At 50.3% G+C, this 20,366-nt stretch overlaps 1 protein-coding gene and 4 non-coding genes across 5 annotated transcripts in view; 1 reads left to right on the top strand and 4 right to left on the bottom strand.

The window, feature by feature from the left end:
- The window catches only part of LOC138671655 (uncharacterized), an 88,565-nt gene that overhangs the window by 20,663 nt on the left and 47,536 nt on the right, over nucleotides 1-20,366 (top strand). The gene's annotated exons all lie outside the window — the stretch shown is intronic.
- Nucleotides 2,787-3,004, bottom strand: LOC138673345 (small nucleolar RNA U3). The gene has a single exon (XR_011319982.1). It is a non-coding gene; the product is annotated as a small nucleolar RNA U3 (small nucleolar RNA).
- On the bottom strand, nucleotides 7,043-7,260 carry LOC138673327 (small nucleolar RNA U3). The gene has a single exon (XR_011319964.1). It is a non-coding gene; the product is annotated as a small nucleolar RNA U3 (small nucleolar RNA).
- LOC138673326 (small nucleolar RNA U3) lies at nucleotides 12,879-13,096 on the bottom strand. Its single transcript, XR_011319963.1, has one exon. It is a non-coding gene; the product is annotated as a small nucleolar RNA U3 (small nucleolar RNA).
- LOC138673344 (small nucleolar RNA U3) lies at nucleotides 17,886-18,103 on the bottom strand. Its single transcript, XR_011319981.1, has one exon. It is a non-coding gene; the product is annotated as a small nucleolar RNA U3 (small nucleolar RNA).

The following is a 20,366-nucleotide window of genomic DNA, read 5'->3' as shown; positions in this document are numbered from 1 at the left end:
TCTGAGCTCTTTGATAGGCTACAGGGAGCAAGGGTATTCACTAAATTAGATCTGCGGGGTGCTTACAACCTGATTCGCATCTGTGAGGGGGACGAATGGAAGACGGCTTTTAACATCAGGGATGGGCACTATGAATATCTGGTGATACCCTTCGGGCTCTGTAATGGCCCAGCCGTTTTCCAAGACTTTGTGAACGACATCTTCCGGGATATGCTCACCACCTCGGTCGTAGTCTATCTGGATGATATTCTCATCTACTCTCCAGATATTGACCCCCATCGGAGAGATGTTCGCAAAGTCTTCGACCTCTTACGGGCAAACTCTCTCTACTCCAAGTTGGAGAAGTGTGTCTCTGAGCAGGAGTCCTTGCCTTTCCTTGGTTACCGTATTTTTCGGACTATAAGACGCACCGGACCATAAGACGCACCCCAAATTTGGGGTGAAAATTGCAGAAAAAAAGATTTTTTATAACATGGGGGTCCGTCTTATTGTCCGAATTTACAGTATCTTATGGCGGTGGCAGAGCAGGGTCACAGGAGGCAAGGTGGGGTGATGCTGGGATGAGGAGGTGCTGGGATGAGAAGGTGCTGGGATGAGAAGGTGCTGGGATGAGAAGGTGCTGGGATCAGGAGGTGCTGGGATCAGGAGGTGCTGGGATCAGGAGGTGCTGGGATCAGGAGGTGCTGGGATCAGGAGGTGCTGGGATGAGGAGGTGCTGGGATCAGGAGGTGCTGGGATCAGGAGGTGCTGGGATCAGGAGGTGCTGGGATGAGAAGGTGCTGGGATCAGGAGGTGCTGGGATCAGGAGGTGCTGGGATCAGGAGGTGCAGTGAGAGGTATGGCGTGAGAGGGGTCCCTGGCGTACCATGCAGGCTTACCTAGGTGGCAGAGGTGCGGTGGCAGAGGTCCGGTGGCAGAGGTGCGGTGGCGGGGGTGTGGCAGCAGAGGAGGCGCAGGAAGCGGGGTCCCTTTCCCCGGTATGGTGATGCAGCAGGCCCGGTATGCAGCAGAGCCGGGTGAATCCTCTTGTTATCGGTGGGCGCGGCCATCTTCCTGAGGCCGCGCGTGTGCAGATGAAGCGCTCTGCTCCCGGGGCTTCAGGAAAATGGCCGCGGAAGGCCGCGCGTGCGCAGATGGAGATCGCGGCGGCCATTTTCCTGAAGCCCCGGGAAGCAGAGCGCTCCATCTGCGCACGCGCGGCCTCCGGAAAATGGCCGCCACCACCGATAACAAGAGGATTCACCCGGCTCTGCTGCATACCGGGCCTGCTGCATCACCATACCGGGGAAAGGGACCCCGCTTACTGCGCCTCCTCTGCCGCCACACCCCCGCAACCGCACCTCTGCCACCGGACCTCTGCCACCGCACCTCTGCCACCTAGGTAAGCCTGCATTGCAACTATTAGACGCACCCCCCATTTTCCCCCCTTTTTTGGGGGGGAAAAAGTGCGTCTTTTAGTCCGAAAAATACGGTATATCATCTCTGCCCAGGGTTTGGCTATGAATCCTACCAAGCTACAGGCTGTGATGGACTGGCAGGAACCCCATTCTCTTAAAGCGGTGCAGCGCTTTATGGGGTTCATTAATTACTATCGCCAGTTCATCCCACACTTCTCAACTTTGGTAGCTCCCTTGGTTGCCCTCACCAAGAAGGGAGCAAATCCCAAGTTGTGGTCAGAGGAGGTCTCCAAGGCCTTTCTCTCGATTAAGTCACACTTCGCTAGCGCTCCCATCCTACATCGTCCCGATGTAGATAAGCCATTAATCATGGAGGTGGATGCCTCATCCGTTGGTGCTGGAGCAGTCCTTTTCCAAAAGGATGCTCAAGGTTGGAAGCATCCTTGCTTCTTCTTCTCCAAGACCTTCACACCGGCGGAGAGGAATTATTCCATCGGGGACAGGGAGTTGCTAGCCATGAAGTTGGCTTTCGCAGAGTGGAGACACCTCTTGGAGGGAGCTCGCTTTCCCTTCCAAGTGTTCACTGACCACAAGAACTTGGAGTTCTACAGACGGCCCAGCGGCTAAATTCTCACCAGGCTAGATGGTCCCTGTTCTTCTCCCGGTGTCATTTTACTCTCCATTTTCTCTCCGGGGAGAACAACACTCGTGCTGACGCTCTCTCCCGCTCCGTAGTGTCATCTGAGGAGGAGGAGCCTCAGCTTATTGTCCCTTCTGAGAGCCTGAGAACTGTGGCTCCGGTTTCGCTAGAGTCTGTTCCCCCGGGCAAGACTTTTGTACCAGCAAATTTGCGACCGGAGGTTCTCTCTTGGGCTCACTCGTCCAGGATGGGTGGACATTTTGGGACCAAGAGGACATCTGAGCTTTTGGCGAGGACGTACTGGTGGCCGCATATGGCTCGTGACGTCGGGGACTATATTAGGGCGTGTGTCTCCTGCGCCAAGAATCGGTTTCCTTGGCAACGGCCTGCTGGGCTACTTTACCTCCTGCCGGTGGCAGACAGGCCCTGGGAGATGGTCGGGATGGACTTCGTGGTGGGCTTACCCAAGTCTCGTAACTGCACCATTATCTGGGTAGTCACCGATCATTTCTCTAAGATGGTGCACTTGGTGCCACTTCCGCGGTAACCTTCTGCACGGGCCTTGGCGGCGTTGTTCGTAAAACATATTTTCCATTTATATTTTGTAAAGATTTATTTTGGGGGGCTTAAGATAGTTAAGTAATAAAAAAAGCAATTTAATATTCTGTTAAGTTAAATAATTAAAAATAAATTCAATAATACAAGAATTTTTTGATCTACTTTTATTACATTTATAAAAATTTAACCCCACCACTCAGCTTGTGATCTCCCCCTCCGCCCTCCCTGTAACAGAGAAGGAGAATGATCATCACCAGCAATCAGCCCCTGCAATGAAGCAGAACTGAGAGCTCACTTCACGCTCAGGAGAGATCACTACAGCTCCTCCTCGTGGTTGGGAAGTTTGGACACTTTAGAGCACATTTCTCAAGTTACACACTATAGAAATGATCCCTGAAAGTATAGTCTTAACCTTTTCCTGGCCGTGATTCCCCTCCGGGGGATAGGACCCTGCGTGTAACATTAGGGAGACATCACCCCTGACACAGTGACCCTACAGAACCTTCTATACTTGTATAACGGCCCCATAATCCTCCAGATCTCAGATGTCTCAACTCCTAATCTGCATATGTCACTTCAACCAGCCAATGGGAAACACCCTGAGCCTGTAGCTCCTCCCACATAATTTTTGTATCAGAAGGAGATCACATTTTGTCACAGATGTGACTGAACAGATAACATAATCCACAGAGTTGGAAAAAAATAGGTTTTAATATTATAAAGGGTACTGAATCGTCTCTTTTCTCCATATTAACCCCTTCAGCCCTGAGGCCTTTTTGCACCTTAATGACCAGGCCAATTTTTACAATTCTGACCACTGTCACTTTATGTGGTAATAACTCTGGAACGCTTCAATGGATTCCACAGATTCAGAGATTGTTTTTTCATTGAACTATGAAAATAAAAAATCACATTCTTTCTACTGTTGGATGTATTATTATTATTATTATTATTTATATAGCACCATTGATTCCATGGTGCTGTACATGAGAAGGGGTTAAACACAGAGTTATACATATGGTTTACAGTAAACACATTTACAATGACCGACTGGTACAGAGGGGAGAGGACTATAAGAGCAATGAACATTCAAATGGAGCCATGAAGTCTGCCTAACAGCTAAGGCTACTTTCACACTAGCGTCGGAATCTCCCCGTCGCGATGCGTCGGGCAGAGATTCCGACGCTAGCGTTTAACGCACTGCACAACGGAGGCAGCGGATGCATTTCTCCGGCGCATCCGCTGCCCCATTGTGAGGTGCGGGGAGGTGGGGGCGGAGTTCCGGCCGCGCATGCGCGGTCGGAAAAAGCGGTCCGTCAGGAGCAAAAAAAGTTACATGTAGCGTTCTTTGCTCCCGACGGTCCGCCAAAGCACGAAGCATCCGTCGCACAACGGATGCGACATGTGGCAATCCGTCGCAATGCGTCGTCAATACAAGTCTATGGGGAAAAAACGCATCCTGCAAGCACTTTTGCAGGATGCGTTTTCTCTGCAAAACGACGCATTGTGACGGATTGCAGTTAACGCTAGTGTGAAAGTAGCCTAAGACTTACGGTACATCAAAGGAATTGACCATTAGCTGTAAAATGTGGTCGCACAAGTTCCCGGGGTGTGCAGTCCTCTATTCTTTTAATAGAATAAAGAGAATCTACATAGTAGGTGGCCATTGTGTCTCCAACCTCTTGGAGGACACAGCCCCTGTGGTGTTGGCAGTATAAGCTATTGCTCCAGAAGTGAATGTCTTCTCTTTGACATGCAAATTGCTCTTTTGAGAAAAAGAGGACTTAAACTCTATAGCGCCACCTGTTGGAAGTAGCGATCTTACAAGTCACAATGAACTCTTTAACGAGTCGTGCAATATCACTAAAGGTACCGTCACATTTAGCGACGCTGCAGCGATCTAGACAACGATCCCGATCACTGCAGCGTCGCTGTGTGGTCGCTGGAGAGCTGTCACACAGACAGCTCTCCAGAGACCAAATATGCGAAGTCCCCTGGTAACCAGGGTAAACATTGGGTTACTAAGCGCAGGGCCGCGCTTAGTAACCCGATGTTTACCCTGGTTACCAGCGTAAACGTAAAAAAAAAAAAAACACTACATACTTACATTCTGGTGTCTGTCCCCCGGCGCTGTGCTTCTCTGCACTGTGAGCGCCAGCCGGAAAACACAGCGGTGACGTCACCGCTGTGCTCTGCTTTCCGGCCAGCGCTTACACAGTGCAGAGAAGCATAGTGCCGGGGGACAGACACCAGAATGTAAGTATGTAGTGTTTGTTTTTTTTAACGTTTACGCTAGTAACCAGGGTAAACATCGGGTTACTAAGCGTGGCCCTGCGCTTAGTAACTCGATGTTTACCCTGGTTACCAGTGAAGACATCGCTGAATCGGCGTCACACACGCCGATTCAGCGATGTCAGCGGGAGATCCAGCGACGAAATAAAGTTCTGGCCTTCTAGCTCCGACCAGCGATGTCACAGCAGGGGCCTGATCACTGCTGCGTGTCAAACACAACGATATCGCTATCCAGAACGCTGCAACGTCACGGATCGCTAGCGATATCATTGTTAAGTTGGTCAGTGTGAAGGTACCTTAAAACGAAAACCACTACAATCATAATTTCTCATATTACCAGAAGATGATTGATACAGAAAAGAAATATATCTTGGTACCGTGTTAGGCTATGTTCACACTAGCGTTGTGCGACGCAACGCATAACGCACGCAAAATCGCGGCAAAACACACGCAAAAACGCTGCGTTTTGCGATGCGTGCGTCGGTTTTTGCCGAAAATCGGACGCAAGAAAAATGCAACTTGTTGCGTTTTCTTGGTCCGACGCTTGCGGCAAAAAAGACGCATGCGTCGCACAACGCAACAACAAAAAAACGCATGCGTCCCCCATGTTAAGTATAGGGGCGCATGACGCATGCGTCGCCGGCGCAAACCCGACGCACATTAGCTTAACGCTAATGTGAACGTAGCCTTAGCCAGTAAATGGTGAAGTAGACCTGTGTAGTCTCGAAAGCTTGCAATTTGTTACCATCTTGTCAGTTAGCCATTAAAAGGTATCAACCACTGAGGACTCTCAATTCTAAATATTTTTCAGAAGATAATTGGACACTCTACAACAAACCGGAGCAATGGTGGAGTCATGACATAATACCCCATACATATCCATTTATTGGGCAACTTTTAAATCATATTTTGTAAAGATTTTATTATTCTTGTCCTTAACATAGTTAATAAAAAAGAAAGCTAATATTCAGTAAAATGTATCCTATAAAAAATATTCAATAAAGTAGATACTAAAAAAAAACAAAACATGAAATAGATACTACTTTAACAGTAAACAGAAAGCTGATATTTAGTGATCAATAGGGTTGAGCGACCTTCACTTTTATAGGATCGGGTCGGGTTTCACGAAACCCGACTTTTGGAAAAGTCGGGTCGAGTGAAATCGGCCGATCCTATAAAAAAGTCGGGGTCGGGATCGGCCGAAACTCGAAACCCAATGCAGTGCATTGGGTTTCCATGGTTCCCAGGGTCTGAAGAAGCGGAAACTCTCCTTCAGGCCCTGGGATCCATATTTAAGTGTAAAATATAGAATTAAAATAAAAAATATCCTTATACTTACCCTCTGACGCGCCCTGGTACTAACCGGGAACCTTCCTTCCTTAGAATCAGCCTTCCAGGACCTTCGGTGACGTCGCGGGTGACGTCGCGGCTTGTGATTGGCCGCGCGGCCGCCCATGTGACCGCTCGCGCGGCCAATCACAAGCCGCGACGTCACCCGCGACGTCACCGAAGGTCCTGGAAGGGCTGATTCTTAGGAAGGAAGGCTGTCGGAAGGAAGCAGGGCGCTTCCGAGGGTGAGTATATTCCTATTAGGTATATACTCACCCTCGGAAGCGCCCTGCTTCCTTCCGACAGCCTTCCTTCCTAAGAATCAGCCCTTCCAGGACCTTCGGTGACGTCGCGGGTGACGTCGCGGCTTGTGATTGGCCGCGCGAGCGGTCACATGGGCGGCCGCGCGGCCAATCACAAGCCGCGACGTCACCGCGACGTCACGGCAAGGTCCTAGAAGCGCGGATTCGAAGGAGGAAGGCTGCCGGTTAGTACCAGGGCGCGTCAGAGGGTAAGTATTGCAATATTTTTATTTTAATTCTATATTTTACACTTTAATCTGAATTCCGATACCAATTCCCGATATCTTAAACATATCGGGAATCGGGATCGGAATTCCAAAGATCGCCAACTTCATGGCCGACCCCCCACTGGGGTCGGGTCAGGTTTCATGAAACCCGACCTTGCCAAAAGTCGGCGACTTTTGAACAATTTCGACCCGTTTCGCTCAACCCTAGTGATCAACAATCCTTAAGAGAACGTAACCAATAATACAGAAACCTTTAATCTACTTTTATTACTTTAAAAAAAAAAAATATATAACCCAACCACTCAGCTTGTGATCTCCCCCTCCGCCCTCCCTGTAACAGAGAAGGAGAACGATCATCACCAGCAATCAGCCCCTGCAATGAAGCAGAACTGAGAGCTCACTTCACGCTCAGGAGAGATCACTACAGCTCCTCCTCGTGGTTGGGAAGTTTGGACACTTTAGAGCACATTTCTCAAGTTACACACTATAGAAATGATCCCTGAAAGTATAGTCTTAACCTCTTCCTGGCCGTGATGCCCCTCCGGGGGATAGGACCGTGCGTGTAACATTAGGGAGACATCACACGAGGTGACACATGATGACCCTGTGAGACGTGATACATTGTGATACATTGTGGGGGATCAGAGACCTGACTGCAGAGTAACTAGAAGCTTCTATACTTGTGTACGAGCTGGAAACCATCACACCCATAATGCATCTGCTCTCTTAACTAAATTAGCATAAGTGAACTCAAGCACTCAGTGGGAGACAACGCCCCCTCTGTAGCTCCGCCCATTCCCCTGCACTGATCAGGTGACTGCCTGCACATGCCGCCCTTCCCCCGCCCACATTTCCTGCTCTCTGCAGCTCTGCATGGCCCATAAGACGGAGGTACAGGGCCGGTCAGGGGACATCGGTCAGGGCCGATCGGCCAGGGTCGGTGACACAAAATTCTCCTGGTAATCATTTATTCCTGTTAGGCTACGTTCACATTTGCGTCATGAGTTTTGCTACTTTGTGGTCATGTCTGCATGTGGTCAGGGTTGGCTGAAATAAGCCCCTAGAATACCGTCACCTCTGGTGAGGCGTTTTGTATGTATGAATTCAGGGCTGGCAAAGGTGGGATTCATAATCTCTCTCCTGTCGGACAGAGCTTTGGAGTGGGCTACGCCGCTGTGGGAGCGCAATGATCATGTGGTGCAGAGTGTTCTTTGGTTTCTGGGCACTCTGAAACAGGTCTTTTTGGGACCCCAAGTCACCCATGATACGGCGCTCCAACTACTGGCATTGACTCAGGGTTCGTCCATGGTCAGCCATTTTGCCGTCCACTTCCGGACATTAGCGTCTGAGCTGGAGTGATCGGATAAAACCCTCATCCCGGTATTTTGGAGGGCGCTGGCTGACCATGTGAAGGACGCTTTGGCCACTAGGGAGATTCCTGCCACACTGGAGGAGCTCAAAGCTATATCAACTCGCATCGACCTTCTTTTCACGAGCAAGGGTTGGAGCGAGCCCAGTGTAGGCAGAGGTTTCGGCTGGCTCCCACCTTCGCCAAATCTCTGGAATCTCCGGTCCGGGCGTCCGAGTCACATGAGGCCATGGAGGCGTCACGAGCGGGATACAACCCCCGGTCCGCTCGTGCACTTAAGGTTTGTCATGTTTGCTGGCAGTCAGGTCACCTTGCCTCCAGGTGTCCTCAGCGGTCGGGGAAACGTCAGAGTCTAGTGGCAGTTGGAGGAGGTACATTAGACACGGCGATGTTTACCTCTAAGTTGTCCTTCAAGGGGACAATTACCTTAGGCCCATCCACTCTTATGGCAGAGCTTTGCGTCAACTCTGGGGCGGAGGGTAATTTTATGTCATCCGCTTTCGCCCAGTGACATGCAATACCCCTGGTGATGCTCGCCAAACCAGTTACCGTTCGATTGGTAAATGGGTCGACACTACCCTCACAGATTACACACCAAACCATTCCTTTCACTCTTTCTATGTCTCCATCTCATCAGGAGATTATCTCTCTATTAGTCATTCCTGAAGGAATTGATGAGTTCCTGTTGGGAATACCATGGCTACGCTACCACTCTCCTCATATAGAGTGGTCCTCAAGGAGAATTTTGGGATGGAGTAAATCCTGTGAGGGTAGATGTCAGAGGGAGTGCATTCAGGTTGCTATAACCGAGGTACCCACAGATCTTTCCTCTCTCCCCAAGCACTATTGGCCCTATGCGGACATGTTCTCCAAAAGGGCTGCGGAGACCCTTCCGCCCCACCGCCCCTATGACTGTCTTATTGACCTTTTGCCTGGTGCAGAGCCTCCCCGGGGTCGAGTATATCCGTTATCTCTCCCGGAGACAGAGGCAATGTCTCAGTACATCCAAGAGAATCTGGCAAGAGGATTCATTAGGAAGTCAGTGTCACCTGCTGGGGCTGGGTTCTTCTTTGTGCAGAAGAAGAGTGGTGAACTACGTCCATGCATAGACTACAGGGGTCTTAACGCCATCACCGTTAAGAACAAGTACCCACTACCCCTGATATCTGAGCTCTTTGATAGGCTACAGGGAGCAAGGGTATTCACTAAATTAGATCTGCGCGGTGCTTACAACCTGATTCGCATCTGTGAGGGGGGACGAATGGAAGACGGCTTTTAACATCAGGGATGGGCACTATGAATATCTGGTGATACCCTTCGGGCTCTGTAATGGCCCAGCCGTTTTCCAAGACTTTGTGAACGACATCTTCCGGGATATGCTCACCACCTCGGTCGTAGTCTATCTGGATGATATTCTCATCTACTCTCCAGATATTGACCCCCATCGGAGAGATGTTCGCAAAGTCTTCGACCTCTTACGGTCAAACTCTCTCTACTCCAAGTTGGAGAAGTGTGTCTCTGAGCAGGAGTACTTGCCTTTCCTTGGTTACCGTATTTTTCGGACTATAAGACGCACCGGACCATAAGACGCACCCCAAATTTGGGGTGAAAATTGCAGAAAAAAAGATTTTTTATAACATGGGGGTCCGTCTTATTGTCCGAATTTACAGTATCTTATGGCGGTGGCAGAGCAGGGTCACAGGAGGCAAGGTGGGGTGATGCTGGGATGACGAGGTGCTGGGATGAGAAGGTGCTGGGATGAGAAGGTGCTGGGATGAGAAGGTGCTGGGATGAGAAGGTGCTGGGATCAGGAGGTGCTGGGATCAGGAGGTGCTGGGATCAGGAGGTGCTGGGATCAGGAGGTGCTGGGATGAGGAGGTGCTGGGATCAGGAGGTGCTGGGATCAGGAGGTGCTGGGATCAGGAGGTGCTGGGATCAGGAGGTGCTGGGATGAGAAGGTGCTGGGATCAGGAGGTGCTGGGATCAGGAGGTGCTGGGATCAGGAGGTGCAGTGAGAGGTATGGCGTGAGAGGGGTCCCTGGCGTACCATGCAGGCTTACCTAGGTGGCAGAGGTGCGGTGGCAGAGGTCCGGTGGCAGAGGTGCGGTGGCGGGGGTGTGGCAGCAGAGGAGGCGCAGGAAGCGGGGTCCCTTTTCCCGGTATGGTGATGCAGCAGGCCCGGTATGCAGCAGAGCCGGGTGAATCCTCTTGTTATCGGTGGGCGCGGCCATCTTCCTGAGGCCGCGCGTGTGCAGATGAAGCGCTCTGCTCCCGGGGCTTCAGGAAAATGGCCGCGGGAGGCCGCGCGTGCGCAGATGGAGATCTAGACAACGATCCCGATCACTGCAGCGTCGCTGTGTGGTCGCTGGAGAGCTGTCACACAGTAACCAGATGTTTACCCTGGTTACCAGCGTAAACGTAAAAAAAAAACAAACACTACATACTTACATTCTGGTGTCTGTCCCCCGGCGCTGTGCTTCTCTGCACTGTGAGCGCCAGCCGGAAAACACAGCGGTGACGTCACCGCTGTGCTCTGCTTTCCGGCCAGCGCTTACACAGTGCAGAGAAGCATAGTGCCGGGGGACAGACACCAGAATGTAAGTATGTAGTGTTTGTTTTTTTTAACGTTTACGCTGGTAACCAGGGTAAACATCGGGTTACTAAGCGTGGCCCTGCGCTTAGTAACTCGATGTTTACCCTGGTTACCAGTGAAGACATCGCTGAATCGGCGTCACACACGCCGATTCAGCGATGTCAGCGGGAGATCCAGCGACGAAATAAAGTTCTGGCCTTCTAGCTCCGACCAGCGATGTCACAGCAGGGGCCTGATCACTGCTGCGTGTCAAACACAACGATATCGCTATCCAGAACGCTGCAACGTCACGGATCGCTAGCGATATCATTGTTAAGTTGGTCAGTGTGAAGGTACCTTAAAACGAAAACCACTACAATCATAATTTCTCATATTACCAGAAGATGATTGATACAGAAAAGAAATATATCTTGGTACCGTGTTAGGCTATGTTCACACTAGCGTTGTGCGACGCAACGCACAACGCACGCAAAAACGCGGCAAAACACACGCAAAAACGCTGCGTTTTGCGATGCGTGCGTCGGTTTTTGCCGAAAATCGGACGCAAGAAAAATGCAACTTGTTGCGTTTTCTTGGTCCGACGCTTGCGGCAAAAAAGACGCATGCGTCGCACAACGCAACAACAAAAAAACGCATGCGTCCCCCATGTTAAGTATAGGGGCGCATGACGCATGCGTCGCCGGCGCAAACCCGACGCACATTAGCTTAACGCTAATGTGAACGTAGCCTTAGCCAGTAAATGGTGAAGTAGACCTGTGTAGTCTCGAAAGCTTGCAATTTGTTACCATCTTTTCAGTTAGCCATTAAAAGGTATCAACCACTGAGGACTCTCAATTCTAAATATTTTTCAGAAGATAATTGGACACTCTACAACAAACCGGAGCAATGGTGGAGTCATGACATAATACCCCATACATATCCATTTATTGGGCAACTTTTAAATCATATTTTGTAAAGATTTTATTATTCTTGTCCTTAACATAGTTAATAAAAAAGAAAGCTAATATTCAGTAAAATGTATCCTATAAAAAATATTCAATAAAGTAGATACTAAAAAAAAAAAAACATGAAATAGATACTACTTTAACAGTAAACAGAAAGCTGATATTTAGTGATCAATAGGGTTGAGCGACCTTCACTTTTATAGGATCGGGTCGGGTTTCACGAAACCCGACTTTTGGAAAAGTAGGGTCGAGTGAAATCGGCCGATCCTATAAAAAAGTCGGGGTCGGCCGAAACTCGAAACCCAATGCAGTGCATTGGGTTTCCATGGTTCCCAGGGTCTGAAGAAGCGGAAACTCTCCTTCAGGCCCTGGGATCCATATTTAAGTGTAAAATATAGAATTAAAATAAAAAATATCCTTATACTTACCCTCTGACGCGCCCTGGTACTAACCGGGAACCTTCCTTCCTTAGAATCAGCCTTCCAGGACCTTCGGTGACGTCGCGGGTGACGTCGCGGCTTGTGATTGGCCGCGCGGCCGCCCATGTGACCGCTCGCGCGGCCAATCACAAGCCGCGACGTCACCGAAGGTCCTGGAAGGGCTGATTCTTAGGAAGGAAGGCTGTCGGAAGGAAGCAGGGCGCTTCCGAGGGTGAGTATATTCCTATTAGGTATATACTCACCCTCGGAAGCGCCCTGCTTCCTTCCGACAGCCGACAGCCTTCCTTCCTAAGAATCAGCCCTTCCAGGACCTTCGGTGACGTCGCGGGTGACGTCGCGGCTTGTGATTGGCCGCGCGAGCGGTCACATGGGCAGCCGCGCGGCCAATCACAAGCCGTGACGTCACGGCAAGGTCCTAGAAGCGCGGATTCGAAGGAGGAAGGCTGCCGGTTAGTACCAGGGCGCGTCAGAGGGTAAGTATTGCAATATTTTTATTTTAATTCTATATTTTACACTTTAATCTGAATTCCGATACCAATTCCCGATATCTTAAACATATCGGGAATCGGGATCGGAATTCCAAAGATCGCCGACTTCATGGCCGACCCTCCACTGGGGTCGGGTCGGGTTTCATGAAACCCGACCTTGCCAAAAGTCGGCGACTTTTGAACAATTTCGACCCGTTTCGCTCAACCCTAGTGATCAACAATCCTTAAGAGAACGTAACCAATAATACAGAAACCTTTAATCGACTTTTATTACTTTAAAAAAAAATATATATAACCCAACCACTCAGCTTGTGATCTCCCCCTCCGCCCTCCCTGTAACAGAGAAGGAGAACGATCATCACCAGCAATCAGCCCCTGCAATGAAGCAGAACTGAGAGCTCACTTCACGCTCAGGAGAGATCACTACAGCTCCTCCTCGTGGTTGGGAAGTTTGGACACTTTAGAGCACATTTCTCAAGTTACACACTATAGAAATGATCCCTGAAAGTATAGTCTTAACCTCTTCCTGGCCGTGATGCCCCTCCGGGGGATAGGACCGTGCGTGTAACATTAGGGAGACATCACACGAGGTGACACATGATGACCCTGTGAGACGTGATACATTGTGATACATTGTGGGGGATCAGAGACCTGACTGCTGAGTAACTAGAAGCTTCTATACTTGTGTACGAGCTGGAAACCATCACACCCATAATGCATCTGCTCTCTTAACTAAATTAGCATAAGTGAACTCAAGCACTCAGTGGGAGACAACGCCCCCTCTGTAGCTCCGCCCATTCCCCTGCACTGATCAGGTGACTGCCTGCACATGCCGCCCTTCCCCCGCCCACATTTCCTGCTCTCTGCAGCTCTGCATGGCCCATAAGACGGAGGTACAGGGCCGGTCAGGGGACATCGGTCAGGGCCGATCGGCCAGGGTCGGTGACACAAAATTCTCCTGGTAATCATTTATTCCTGTTAGGCTACGTTCACATTTGCGTCATGAGTTTTGCTACTTTGTGGTCATGTCTGCATGTGGTCAGGGTTGGCTGAAATAAGCCCCTAGAATACCGTCACCTCTGGTGAGGCGTTTTGTATGTATGAATTCAGGGCTGGCAAAGGTGGGATTCATAATCTCTCTCCTGTCGGACAGAGCTTTGGAGTGGGCTACGCCGCTGTGGGAGCGCAATGATCATGTGGTGCAGAGTGTTCTTTGGTTTCTGGGCACTCTGAAACAGGTCTTTTTGGGACCCCAAGTCACCCATGATACGGCGCTCCAACTACTGGCATTGACTCAGGGTTCGTCCATGGTCAGCCATTTTGCCGTCCACTTCCGGACATTAGCGTCTGAGCTGGAGTGATCGGATAAAACCCTCATCCCGGTATTTTGGAGGGCGCTGGCTGACCATGTGAAGGACGCTTTGGCCACTAGGGAGATTCCTGCCACACTGGAGGAGCTCAAAGCTATATCAACTCGCATCGACCTTCTTTTCACGAGCAAGGGTTGGAGCGAGCCCAGTGTAGGCAGAGGTTTCGGCTGGCTCCCACCTTCGCCAAACCTCTGGAATCTCCGGTCCGGGCGTCCGAGTCACATGAGGCCATGGAGGCGTCATGAGCGGGATACAACCCCCGGTCCGCTCGTGCACTTAAGGTTTGTCATGCTTGCTGGCAGTCAGGACACCTTGCCTCCAGGTGTCCTCAGCGGTCGGGGAAACGTCAGAGTCTAGTGGCAGTTGGAGGAGGTACATTAGACACGGCGATGTTTACCTCTAAGTTGTCCTTCAAGGGGACAATTACCTTAGGCCCATCCACTCTTATGGCAGAGCTTTGCGTCAACTCTGGGGCGGAGGGTAATTTTATGTCATCCGCTTTCGCCCAGTGACATGCAATACCCCTGGTGATGCTCGCCAAACCAGTTACCGTTCGATTGGTAAATGGGTCGACACTACCCTCACAGATTACACACCAAACCATTCCTTTCACTCTTTCTATGTCTCCATCTCATCAGGAGATTATCTCTCTATTAGTCATTCCTGAAGGAATTGATGAGTTCCTGTTGGGAATACCATGGCTACGCTACCACTCTCCTCATATAGAGTGGTCCTCAGGGAGAATTTTGGGATGGAGTAAATCCTGTGAGGGTAGATGTCAGAGGGAGTGCATTCAGGTTGCTATAACCGAGGTACCCACAGATCTTTCCTCTCTCCCCAAGCACTATTGGCCCTATGCGGACATGTTCTCCAAAAGGGCTGCGGAGACCCTTCCGCCCCACCGCCCCTATGACTGTCTTATTGACCTTTTGCCTGGTGCAGAGCCTCCCCGGGGTCGAGTATATCCGTTATCTCTCCCGGAGACAGAGGCAATGTCTCAGTACATCCAAGAGAATCTGGCAAGAGGATTCATTAGGAAGTCAGTGTCACCTGCTGGGGCTGGGTTCTTCTTCGTGCAGAAGAAGAGTGGTGAACTACGTCCATGCATAGACTACAGGGGTCTTAACGCCATCACCGTTAAGAACAAGTACCCACTACCCCTGATATCTGAGCTCTTTGATAGGCTACAGGGAGCAAGGGTATTCACTAAATTAGATCTGCGCGGTGCTTACAACCTGATTCGCATCTGTGAGGGGGACGAATGGAAGACGGCTTTTAACATCAGGGATGGGCACTATGAATATCTGGTGATACCCTTCGGGCTCTGTAATGGCCCAGCCGTTTTCCAAGACTTTGTGAACGACATCTTCCGGGATATGCTCACCACCTCGGTCGTAGTCTATCTGGATGATATTCTCATCTACTCTCCAGATATTGACCCCCATCGGAGAGATGTTCGCAAAGTCTTCGACCTCTTACGGGCAAACTCTCTCTACTCCAAGTTGGAGAAGTGTGTCTCTGAGCAGGAGTACTTGCCTTTCCTTGGTTACCGTATTTTTCGGACTATAAGACGCACCGGACCATAAGACGCACCCCAAATTTGGGGTGAAAATTGCAGAAAAAAAGATTTTTTATAACATGGGGGTCCGTCTTATTGTCCGAATTTACAGTATCTTATGGCGGTGGCAGAGCAGGGTCACAGGAGGCAAGGTGGGGTGATGCTGGGATGACGAGGTGCTGGGATGAGAAGGTGCTGGGATGAGAAGGTGCTGGGATGAGAAGGTGCTGGGATCAGGAGGTGCTGGGATCAGGAGGTGCTGGGATCAGGAGGTGCTGGGATGAGGAGGTGCTGGGATCAGGAGGTGCTGGGATCAGGAGGTGCTGGGATCAGGAGGTGCTGGGATCAGGAGGTGCTGGGATGAGAAGGTGCTGGGATCAGGAGGTGCTGGGATCAGGAGGTGCTGGGATCAGGAGGTGCAGTGAGAGGTATGGCGTGAGAGGGGTCCCTGGCATACCATGCAGGCTTACCTAGGTGGCAGAGGTGCGGTGGCAGAGGTCCGGTGGCAGAGGTGCGGTGGCGGGGGTGTGGCAGCAGAGGAGGCGCAGGAAGCGGGGTCCCTTTCCCCGGTATGGTGATGCAGCAGGCCCGGTATGCAGCAGAGCCGGGTGAATCCTCTTGTTATCGGTGGGCGCGGCCATCTTCCTGAGGCCGCGCGTGTGCAGATGAAGCGCTCTGCTCCCGGGGCTTCAGGAAAATGGCCGCGGGAGGCCGCGCGTGCGCAGATGGAGATCGCGGCGGCCATTTTCCTGAAGCCCCGGGAAGCAGAGCGCTCCATCTGCGCACGCGCGGCCTCCGGAAAATGGCCGCCACCACCGATAACAAGAGGATTCACCCGGCTCTGCTGCATACCGGGCCTGCTGCATCACCATACCGGGGAAAGGGACCCCGCTTACTGCGCCTCCTCTGCCGCCACACCCCCGCAACCGCACCTCTGCCACCGGACCTCTGCCACCGCACCTCTGCCACCTAGGTAAGCCTGCATTGCGACTATTAGACGCACCCCCCATTTTCCCCCCTTTTTTGGGGGGGAAAAAGTGCGTCTTTTAGTCCGAAAAATACGGTATATCATCTCTGCCCAGGGTTTGGCTATGAATCCTACCAAGCTACAGGCTGTGATGGACTGGCAGGAACCCCATTCTCTTAAAGCGGTGCAGCGCTTTATGGGGTTCATTAATTACTATCGCCAGTTCATCCCACACTTCTCAACTTTGGTAGCTCCCTTGGTTGCCCTCACCAAGAAGGGAACAAATCCCAAGTTGTGGTCAGAGGAGGTCTCCAAGGCCTTTCTCTCGATTAAGTCACACTTCGCTAGCGCTCCCATCCTACATCGTCCCGATGTAGATAAGCCATTAATCATGGAGGTGGATGCCTCATCCGTTGGTGCTGGAGCAGTCCTTTTCCAAAAGGATGCTCAAGGTTGGAAGCATCCTTGCTTCTTCTTCTCCAAGACCTTCACACCGGCGGAGAGGAATTATTCCATCGGGGACAGGGAGTTGCTAGCCATGAAGTTAGCTTTCGCAGAGTGGAGACACCTCTTGGAGGGAGCTCGCTTTCCCTTCCAAGTGTTCACTGACCACAAGAACTTGGAGTTCTACAGACGGCCCAGCGGCTAAATTCTCACCAGGCTAGATGGTCCCTGTTCTTCTCCCGGTGTCATTTTACTCTCCATTTTCTCTCCGGGGAGAACAACACTCGTGCTGACGCTCTCTCCCGCTCCGTAGTGTCATCTGAGGAGGAGGAGCCTCAGCTTATTGTCCCTTCTGAGAGCCTGAGAACTGTGGCTCCGGTTTCGCTAGAGTCCGTTCCCCCGGGCAAGACTTTTGTACCAGCAAATTTGCGACCGGAGGTTCTCTCTTGGGCTCACTCGTCCAGGATGGGTGGACATTTTGGGACCAAGAGGACATCTGAGCTTTTGGCGAGGACGTACTGGTGGCCGCATATGGCTCGTGACGTCGGGGACTATATTAGGGCGTGTGTCTCCTGCGCCAAGAATCGGTTTCCTTGGCAACGGTCTGCTGGGCTACTTTACCTCCTGCCGGTGGCAGACAGGCCCTGGGAGATGGTCGGGATGGACTTCGTGGTGGGCTTACCCAAGTCTCGTAACTGCACCATTATCTGGGTAGTCACCGATCATTTCTCTAAGATGGTGCACTTGGTGCCACTTCCGCGGTAACCTTCTGCACGGGCCTTGGCGGCGTTGTTCGTAAAACATATTTTCCATTTATATTTTGTAAAGATTTATTTTGGGGGGCTTAAGATAGTTAAGTAATAAAAAAAGCAATTTAATATTCTGTCAAGGTAAATAATTAAAAATAAATTCAATAATACAAGAATTTTTTGATCTACTTTTATTACATTTATAAAAATTTAACCCCACCACTCAGCTTGTGATCTCCCCCTCCGCCCTCCCTGTAACAGAGAAGGAGAATGATCATCACCAGCAATCAGCCCCTGCAATGAAGCAGAACTGAGAGCTCACTTCACGCTCAGGAGAGATCACTACAGCTCCTCCTCGTGGTTGGGAAGTTTGGACACTTTAGAGCACATTTCTCAAGTTACACACTATAGAAATGATCCCTGAAAGTATAGTCTTAACCTTTTCCTGGCCGTGATTCCCCTCCGGGGGATAGGACCCTGCGTGTAACATTAGGGAGACATCACCCCTGACACAGTGACCCTACAGAACCTTCTATACTTGTATAACGGCCCCATAATCCTCCAGATCTCAGATGTCTCAACTCCTAATCTGCATATGTCACTTCAACCAGCCAATGGGAAACACCCTGAGCCTGTAGCTCCTCCCACATAATTTTTGTATCAGAAGGAGATCACATTTTGTCACAGATGTGACTGAACAGATAACATAATCCACAGAGTTGGAAAAAAATAGGTTTTAATATTATAAAGGGTACTGAATTGTCTCTTTTCTCCATATTAACCCCTTCAGCCCTGAGGCCTTTTTGCACCTTAATGACCAGGCCAATTTTTACAATTCTGACCACTGTCACTTTATGTGGTAATAACTCTGGAACGCTTCAATGGATTCCACAGATTCAGAGATTGTTTTTTCATTGAACTATGAAAATAAAAAATCACATTCTTTCTACTGTTGGATGTATTATTATTATTATTATTATTATTTATATAGCACCATTGATTCCATGGTGCTGTACATGAGAAGGGGTTAAACACAGAGTTATACATATGGTTTACAGTAAACACATTTACAATGACCGACTGGTACAGAGGGGAGAGGACTATAAGAGCAATGAACATTCAAATGGAGCCATGAAGTCTGCCTAACAGCTAAGGCTACTTTCACACTAGCGTCGGAATCTCCCCGTCGCGATGCGTCGGGCAGAGATTCCGACGCTAGCGTTTAACGCACTGCACAACGGAGGCAGCGGATGCATTTCTCCGGCGCATCCGCTGCCCCATTGTGAGGTGCGGGGAGGTGGGGGCGGAGTTCCGGCCGCGCATGCGCGGTCGGAAAAAGCGGTCCGTCAGGAGCAAAAAAAGTTACATGTAGCGTTCTTTGCTCCCGACGGTCCGCCAAAGCACGAAGCATCCGTCGCACAACGGATGCGACATGTGGCAATCCGTCGCAATGCGTCGTCAATACAAGTCTATGGGGAAAAAACGCATCCTGCAAGCACTTTTGTAGGATGCGTTTTCTCTGCAAAACGACGCATTGTGACGGATTGCAGTTAACGCTAGTGTGAAAGTAGCCTAAGACTTACGGTACATCAAAGGAATTGACCATTAGCTGTAAAATGTGGTCGCACAAGTTCCCGGGGTGTGCAGTCCTCTATTCTTTTAATAGAATAAAGAGAATCTACATAGTAGGTGGCCATTGTGTCTCCAACCTCTTGGAGGACACAGCCCCTGTGGTGTTGGCAGTATAAGCTATTGCTCCAGAAGTGAATGTCTTCTCTTTGACATGCAAATTGCTCTTTTGAGAAAAAGAGGACTTAAACTCTATAGCGCCACCTGTTGGAAGTAGCGATCCTACAAGTCACAATGAACTCTTTAACGAGTCGTGCAATATCACTAAAGGTACCGTCACATTTAGCGACGCTGCAGCGATCTAGACAACAATCCCGATCACTGCAGCGTCGCTGTGTGGTCGCTGGAGAGCTGTCACACAGACAGCTCTCCAGAGACCAAATATGCGAAGTCCCCTGGTAACCAGGGTAAACATCGGGTTACTAAGCGCAGGGCCGCGCTTAGTAACCCGATGTTTACCCTGGTTACCAGCGTAAACGTAAAAAAAAAAAAAACACTACATACTTACATTCTGGTGTCTGTCCCCCGGCGCTGTGCTTCTCTGCACTGTGAGCGCCAGCCGGAAAACACAGCGGTGACGTCACCGCTGTGCTCTGCTTTCCGGCCAGCGCTTACACAGTGCAGAGAAGCATAGTGCCGGGGGACAGACACCAGAATGTAAGTATGTAGTGTTTGTTTTTTTTAACGTTTACGCTGGTAACCAGGGTAAACATCGGGTTACTAAGCGTGGCCCTGCGCTTAGTAACTCGATGTTTACCCTGGTTACCAGTGAAGACATCGCTGAATCGGCGTCACACACGCCGATTCAGCGATGTCAGCGGGAGATCCAGCGACGAAATAAAGTTCTGGCCTTCTAGCTCCGACCAGCGATGTCACAGCAGGGGCCTGATCACTGCTGCGTGTCAAACACAACGATATCGCTATCCAGAACGCTGCAACGTCACGGATCGCTAGCGATATCATTGTTAAGTTGGTCAGTGTGAAGGTACCTTAAAACGAAAACCACTACAATCATAATTTCTCATATTACCAGAAGATGATTGATACAGAAAAGAAATATATCTTGGTAC

This window comes from Ranitomeya imitator, chromosome 3, assembly GCF_032444005.1.
Source record: "Ranitomeya imitator isolate aRanImi1 chromosome 3, aRanImi1.pri, whole genome shotgun sequence".
Lineage (NCBI taxonomy): Eukaryota > Metazoa > Chordata > Amphibia > Anura > Dendrobatidae > Ranitomeya > Ranitomeya imitator.
This window is presented reverse-complemented; position numbering and strand designations above follow the sequence as displayed.